This window comes from Haliotis cracherodii, unplaced genomic scaffold (genome assembly GCF_022045235.1).
Source record: "Haliotis cracherodii isolate W230 unplaced genomic scaffold, xgHalCrac1.p SCAF_14, whole genome shotgun sequence".
NCBI lineage: Eukaryota > Metazoa > Mollusca > Gastropoda > Lepetellida > Haliotidae > Haliotis > Haliotis cracherodii.
In genome coordinates this window covers 35,896,641-35,905,493 of record NW_027266269.1, presented here as the reverse complement: position 1 = coordinate 35,905,493, position 8,853 = coordinate 35,896,641, and positions in this window count along the sequence as shown.

Genomic DNA, 8,853 nt, shown 5'->3' with positions numbered 1-8,853 from the left:
GATCAAGGGTACATGTTATACAGTAGACATACAGACCTGGGTGTCGGGGGGTTGGGGGGGGGGGTGGATCAAAGGTACATGTTATACAGTGGACATACAGACCTGGATGTCTAGTATGGGTGGATCAAGGGTACATGTTGTGAAGTGGACATACAGACCTGGATGTCTAGTATGGGTGGATCAAGGGTACATGTTATACAGTAGACATACAGACCTGGGTGTCGGGGGTTGGGGGGGGGGGGGTGGATCAAAGGTACATGTTATACAGTGGACATACAGACCTGGATGTCTAGTATGGGTGGATCAAGGGTACATGTTGTACAGTGGACATACAGACCTGGATGTCTAGTATGGATGGATCAAGGGTACATGTTGTTCAGTGGACATACAGACCTGGATGTCTAGTATGGGTGGATCAAAGGTACATGTTGTTCAGTGGACATACAGACCTGGATGTCTAGTATGGGTGGATCAAAGGTACATATTATACAGTGGACATACAGACCTGGATGTCTAGTATGGGTGGATCAAGGGTACATGTTGTTAAGTGGACATACAGACCTGGATGTCTAGTATGGGTGGATCAAAGGTACATGTTGTTCAGTGGACATACAGACCTGGATGTCTAGTATGGGTGGATCAAAGGTACATGTTATACAGTGGACATACAGACCTGGATGTCTGCTATGGGTGGATCAAGGGTACATGTTGTACAGTGGACATACAGACCTGGGTGTCGGGGGGGGGATGGGGGGTGGATCAAGGGTACATGTTATACAGTGGACATACAGACCTGGTTGTCTGCTATGGGTGGATCAATGGTACATGTTGTACAGTGGACATACAGACCTGGATGTCTGCTATGGGTTGATCAAAGGTACATGTTGTACAGTGGACATACAGACCTGGGTGTCGGGGATGGGTGGATCAAGGGTACATGTTATACAGTGGACATACAGACCTGGATGTCTACTATGGGTGGATCAAGGGTACATGTTGTACAGTGGACATACAGACCTGGATGTCTAGTATGGGTGGATCAAGGGTACATGTTGTACAGTGGACATACAGACCTGGATGTCTAGTATGGGTGGATCAAAGGTACATGTTATACAGTGGACATACAGACCTGGATGTCTGCTATGGGTGGATCAAAGGTACATGTTGTTCAGTGGACATACAGACCTGGATGTCTAGTATGGGTGGATCAAAGGTACATGTTATACAGTGGACATACAGACCTGGATGTCTGCTATGGGTGGATCAAGGGTACATGTTGTACAGTGGACATACAGACCTGGGTGTCGGGGGGGGGGATGGGGGGTGGATCAAGGGTACATGTTATACAGTGGACATACAGACCTGGTTGTCTGCTATGGGTGGATCAAGGGTACATGTTGTACAGTGGACATACAGACCTGGATGTCTGCTATGGGTTGATCAAAGGTACATGTTGTACACTGGACATACAGACCTGGGTGTCGGGGATGGGTGGATCAAAGGTACATGTTATACAGTGGACATACAGACCTGGATGTCTACTATGGGTGGATCAACGGTACATGTTGTACAGTGGACATACAGACCTGGATGTCTAGTATGGGTGGATCAAGGGTACATGTTGTACAGTGGCCATACAGTCCTGGATGTCTACTACGGGTGGATCAAGGGTACATGTTGTACAGTGGACATACAGACATGGATGTCTAGTATGGGTGGATCAAGGGTACATGTTGTACAGTGGACATACAGACCTGGATGTCTAGTATGGGTGGATCAAGGGTACATGTTATACAGTGGACATACAGACCTGGATGTCTAGTATGGGTGGATCAAGGACATATGTTATACAGTGGACATACAGACCTGGATTTCTAGTATGGGTGGATCAAGGGTACATGTTGTACAGTGGCCATACAGTCCTGGATGTCTACTACGGGTGGATCAGGGTACATGTTGTACAGTGGACATACAGACATGGATGTCTAGTATGGGTGGATCAAGGGTACATGTTGTACAGTGGACATACAGTCCTGGATGTGTAGTATGGGTGGATCAAAGGTACATGTTATACAGTGGACATACAGACCTGGATGTCTACTATGGGTGGATCAAGTGTACATGTTGTACAGTGGACATACAGACCTGGGTGTCTTCTATGGGTGGATCAAGGGTACATGTTGTACAGTGGACATACAGACCTAGGTGTCTTCTATGGGTGGATCAAGGGTACATGTTGTACAGTGGCCATACAGTCCTGGATGTCTAGTACGGGTGGATCAAAGGTACATATTGTACAGTGGACATACAGACCTGGATGTCGGGGATGGGTGGATCAAGGGTACATATTATACAGTGGACATACAGACCTGGGTGTCTACTATTGGTGGATCAAGGGTACATGTTGTACAGTGGACATACAGACCTGGGTGTCGGGGATGGGTGGATCAAGGGTACATGTTATACAGTGGACATACAGACCTGGATGTCTAGTATGGGTGGATCAAGGGTACATGTTATACAGTAGACATACAGACCTGGGTGTCGGGGGGGAGGGGGGGGGGTGGATCAAGGGTACATGTTATACAGTGGACATACAGACCTGGATGTCTAGTATGGGTGGATCAAGGGTACATGTTGTGCAGTGGACATACAGACCTGGATGTCTAGTATGGGTGGATCAAGGGTACATGTTGTTCAGTGGACATACAGACCTGGATGTCTGCTATGGGTGGATCAAAGGTACATGTTGTACAGTGGACATACAGACCTGGATGTCTGCTATGGGTGGATCAAGGGTACATGTTGTACAGTGGACATACAGACCTGGGTGTCGGGGATGGGTGGATCAAGGGTACATGTTATACAGTGGACATACAGACCTGGGTGTCGGGGGGGGTGGGGGGGATGGGGGGTGGATCAAGGGTACATGTTATACAGTGGACATACAGACCTGGATGTCTAGTATGGGTGGATCAAGGGTACATGTTGTGCAGTGGACATACAGACCTGGATGTCTACTATGGGTGGATCAAGGGTACATGTTGTACAGTGGACATACAGACCTGGATGTCTAGTATGGGTGGATCAAGGGTACATGTTGTACAGTGGACATACAGACCTGGATGTCTAGTATGGGTGGATCAAAGGTACATGTTATACAGTGGACATACAGACCTGGATGTCTAGTATGGGTGGATCAAGGGTACATGTTGTACAGTGGACATACAGACCTGGATGTCTAGTATGGGTGGATCAAGGGTACATGTTGTACAGTGGACATACAGACCTGGATGTCTAGTATGGGTGGATCAAAGGTACATGTTATACAGTGGACATACAGACCTGGATGTCTACTATGGGTGGATCAAGGGTACATGTTGTACAGTGGACATACAGACCTGGATGTCTAGTATGGGTGGATCAAGGGTACATGTTGTACAGTGGACATACAGACCTGGATGTCTAGTATGGGTGGATCAAAGGTACATGTTATACAGTGGACATACAGACCTGGATGTCTAGTATGGGTGGATCAGGGGATACATGTTGTACAGTGGACATACAGACCTGGATGTCTAGTATGGGTGGATCAAGGGTACATGTTGTACAGTGGACATACAGACCTGGATGTCTAGTATGGGTGGATCAAGGGTACATGTTATACAGTAGACATACAGACCTGGATGTCTAGTATGGGTGGATCAAAGGTACATGTTATACAGTGGACATACAGACCTGGATGTCTAGTATGGGTGGATCAAGGGTACATGTTGTACAGTGGACATACAGACCTGGATGTCTAGTATGGGTGGATCAAGGGTACATGTTGTACAGTGGACATACAGACCTGGATGTCTAGTATGGGTGGATCAAAGGTACATGTTATACAGTGGACATACAGACCTGGATGTCTAGTATGGGTGGATCAAGGGTACATGTTGTACAGTGGACATACAGACCTGGATGTCTAGTATGGGTGGATCAAGGGTACATGTTGTACAGTGGACATACAGACCTGGATGTCTAGTATGGGTGGATCAAAGGTACATGTTGTACAGTGGACATACAGACCTGGATGTCTAGTATGTGTGGATCAAGGGTACATGTTGTACAGTGGACATACAGACCTTGATGTCTAGTATGGGTGGATCAAGGGTACATGTTGTACAGTGGACATACAGACCTGGATGTCTAGTATGGGTGGATCAAAGGTACATGTTATACAGTGGACATACAGACCTGGATGTCTAGTATGGGTGGATCAAGGGTACATGTTGTACAGTGGACATACAGACCTGGATGTCTAGTATGGGTGGATCAAAGGTACATGTTATACAGTGGACATACAGACCTGGATGTCTAGTATGGGTGGATCAAGGGTACATGTTGTACAGTGGACATACAGACCTGGATGTCTAGTATGGGTGGATCAGGGTACATGTTGTACAGTGGACATACAGACATGGATGTCTAGTATGGGTGGATCAAGGGTACATGTTGTACAGTGGACATACAGTCCTGGATGTCTAGTATGGGTGGATCAAAGGTACATGTTATACAGTGGACATACAGACCTGGATGTCTACTATCGGTGGATCAAGTGTACATGTTGTACAGTGGACATACAGACCTGGGTGTCTTCTATGGGTGGATCAAGGGTACATGTTGTACAGTGGACATACAGACCTAGGTGTATTCTATGGGTGGATCAAGGATACATGTTGTACAGTGGCCATACAGTCCTGGATGTCTAGTACGGGTGGATCAAAGGTACATATTGTACAGTGGACATACAGACCTGGATGTCGGGGATGGGTGGATCAAGGGTACATATTATACAGTGGACATAGAGACTTGGGTGTCTACTATTGGTGGATCAAGGGTACATGTTGTACAGTGGACATACAGACCTGGGTGTCGGGGATGGGTGGATCAAGGGTACATGTTATACAGTGGACATACAGACCTGGATGTCTAGTATGGGTGGATCAAGGGTACATGTTATACAGTAGACATACAGACCTGGGTGTCGGGGGGGAGGGGGGGGGGGGGTGTGGATCAAAGGTACATGTTATACAGTGGACATACAGACCTGGATGTCTAGTATGGGTGGATCAAGGGTACATGTTGTGCAGTGGACATACAGACCTTGATGTTTAGTATGGGTGGATCAAGGGTACATGTTGTCCCGTGGACATACAGACCTTGATGTCTAGTATGGGTGGATCAAAGGTACATGTTGTACAGTGGACATACAGACCTGGATGTCTGCTATGGGTGGATCAAGGGTACATGTTGTACAGTGGACATACAGACCTGGGTGTCGGGGATGGGTGGATCAAGGGTACATGTTATACAGTGGACATACAGACCTGGGTGTCGGGGGGGGATGGGGGGTGGATCAAGGGTACATGTTATACAGTGGACATACAGACCTGGATGTCTAGTATGGGTGGATCAAGGGTACATGTTGTACAGTGGACATACAGACCTGGATGTCTACTATGGGTGGATCAAGGGTACATGTTGTACAGTGGACATACAGACCTGGATGTCTAGTATGGGTGGATCAAGGGTACATGTTGTACAGTGGACATACAGACCTGGATGTCTAGTATGGGTGGATCAAGGGTACATGTTGTCCCGTGGACATACAGACCTTGATGTCTAGTATGGGTGGATCAAAGGTACATGTTATACAGTGGACATACAGACCTGGATGTCTACTATTTATGTGGATCAAGGGTACATGTTGTACAGTGGACATACAGACCTGGATGTCTAGTATGGGTGGATCAAGGGTACATGTTGTACAGTGGACATACAGACCTGGATGTCTAGTATGGGTGGATCAAGGGTACATGTTGTACAGTGGACATACAGACCTGGATGTCTAGTATGGGTGGATCAAAGGTACATGTTATACAGTGGACATACAGACCTGGATGTCTAGTATGGGTGGATCAAGGGTACATGTTGTACAGTGGACATACAGACCTGGATGTTTAGTATGGGTGGATCAAAGGTACATGTTATACAGTGGACATACAGACCTGGATGTCTAGTATGGGTGGATCAAGGGTACATGTTGTACAGTGGACATACAGACCTGGATGTCTAGTATGGGTGGATCAAGGGTACATGTTGTACAGTGGACATACAGACCTGGATGTCTAGTATGGGTGGATCAAAGGTACATGTTATACAGTGGACATACAGACCTGGATGTCTACTATGGGTGGATCAAGGGTACATGTTGTACAGTGGACATACAGACCTGGATGTCTAGTATGGGTGGATCAAGGGTACATGTTGTACAGTGGACATACAGACCTGGATGTCTAGTATGGGTGGATCAAAGGAACATGTTATACAGTGGACATACAGACCTGGATGTCTAGTATTGGTGGATCAGGGGATACATGTTGTACAGTGGACATACAGACCTGGATGTCTAGTATGGGTGGATCAAGGGTACATGTTGTACAGTGGACATACAGACCTGGATGTCTAGTATGGGTGGATCAAAGGTACATGTTATACAGTGGACATACAGACCTAGATGTCTAGTATGGGTGGATCAAGGGTACATGTTGTACATTGGACATACAGACCTGGATGTCTAGTATGGGTGGATCAAAGGTACATGTTATACAGTGGACATACAGACCTGGATGTCTAGTATGGGTGGATCAAGGGTACATGTTGTACAGTGGACATACAGACCTGGATGTCTAGTATGGGTGGATCAAGGGTACATGTTGTACAGTGGACATACAGACCTGGATGTCTAGTATGGGTGGATCAAAGGTACATGTTATACAGTGGACATACAGACCTGGATGTCTAGTATGGGTGGATCAAGGGTACATGTTGTACAGTGGACATACAGACCTGGATGTCTAGTATGGGTGGATCAAGGGTACATGTTGTACAGTGGACATACAGACCTGGTTGTCTAGTATGGGTGGATCAAGGGTACATGTTGTACAGTGGACATACAGTCCTGGATGTCTAGTATGGGTGGATCAAAGGTACATGTTATACAGTGGACATACAGACCTGGATGTCTACTATGGGTGGATCAAGTGTACATGTTGTACAGTGGACATACAGACCTGGGTGTCTTCTATGGGTGGATCAAGGGTACATGTTGTACAGTGGACATACAGACCTAGGTGTCTTCTATGGGTGGATCAAGGGTACATGTTGTACAGTGGCCATACAGTCCTGGATGTCTAGTACGGGTGGATCAAAGGTACATATTGTACAGTGGACATACAGACCTGGATGTCGGGGATGGGTGGATCAAGGGTACATATTATACAGTGGACATACAGACTTGGGTGTCTACTATTGGTGGATCAAGGGTACATGTTGTACAGTGGACATACAGACCTGGGTGTCGGGGATGGGTGGATCAAGGGTACATGTTATACAGTGGACATACAGCCCTGGATGTCTAGTATGGGTGGATCAAGGGTACATGTTATACAGTAGACATACAGACCTGGGTGTCGGGGGGGAGGGGGGGGGGGGTTGTGGATCAAAGGTACATGTTATACAGTGGACATACAGACCTGGATGTCTAGTATGGGTGGATCAAGGGTACATGTTGTGCAGTGGACATACAGACCTTGATGTCTAGTATTGGTGGATCAAGGGTAAATGTTGTTCAGTGGACATACAGACCTGGATGTCTGCTATGGGTGGATCAAAGGTACATGTTGTACAGTGGACATACAGACCTGGATGTCTGCTATGGGTGGATCAAGGGTACATGTTCTACAATGGACATACAGACCTGGGTGTCGGGGATGGGTGGATCAAGGGTACATGTTATACAGTGGACATACAGACCTGGGTGTCGGGGGGGGATGGGGGGTGGATCAAGGGTACATGTTATACAGTGGACATACAGACCTGGATGTCTAGTATGGGTGGATCAAGGGTACATGTTGTACAGTGGACATACAGACCTGGATGTCTACTATGGGTGGATCAAGGGTACATGTTGTACAGTGGACATACAGACCTGGATGTCTAGTAAGGGTGGATCAAAGGTACATGTTATACAGTGGACATACAGACCTGGATGTCTACTATGGGTGGATCAAGGGTACATGTTGTACAGTGGACATACAGACCTGGATGTCTAGTATGGGTGGATCAAGGGTACATGTTGTACAGTGGACATACAGACCTGGATGTCTAGTATGGGTGGATCAAGGGTACATGTTGTACAGTAGACATACAGACCTGGATGTCTAGTATGGGTGGATCAAAGGTACATGTTATACAGTGGACATACAGACCTGGACGTCTACTATGGGTGGATCAAGGGTACATGTTGTACAGTGGACATACAGACCTGGATGTCTAGTATGGGTGGATCAAGGGTACATGTTGTACAGTGGACATACAGACCTGGATGTCTAGTATGGGTGGATCAAGGGTACATGTTGTACAGTGGACATACAGACCTGGATGTCTAGTATGGGTGGATCAAAGGTACATGTTATACAGTGGACATACAGACCTGGATGTCTAGTATGGGTGGATCAAGGGTACATGTTGTACAGTGGACATACAGACCTGGATGTCTAGTATGGGTGGATCAAGGGTACATGTTATACAGTGGACATACAGACCTGGATGTCTACTATGGGTGGATCAAGGGTACATGTTGTACAGTGGACATACAGACCTGGATGTCTAGTATGGGTGGATCAAAGGTACATGTTATACAGTGGACATACAGACCTGGATGTCTACTATGGGTGGATCAAGGGTACATGTTGTACAGTGGACATACAGACCTGGAGGTCTAGTATGGGTGGATCAAGGGTA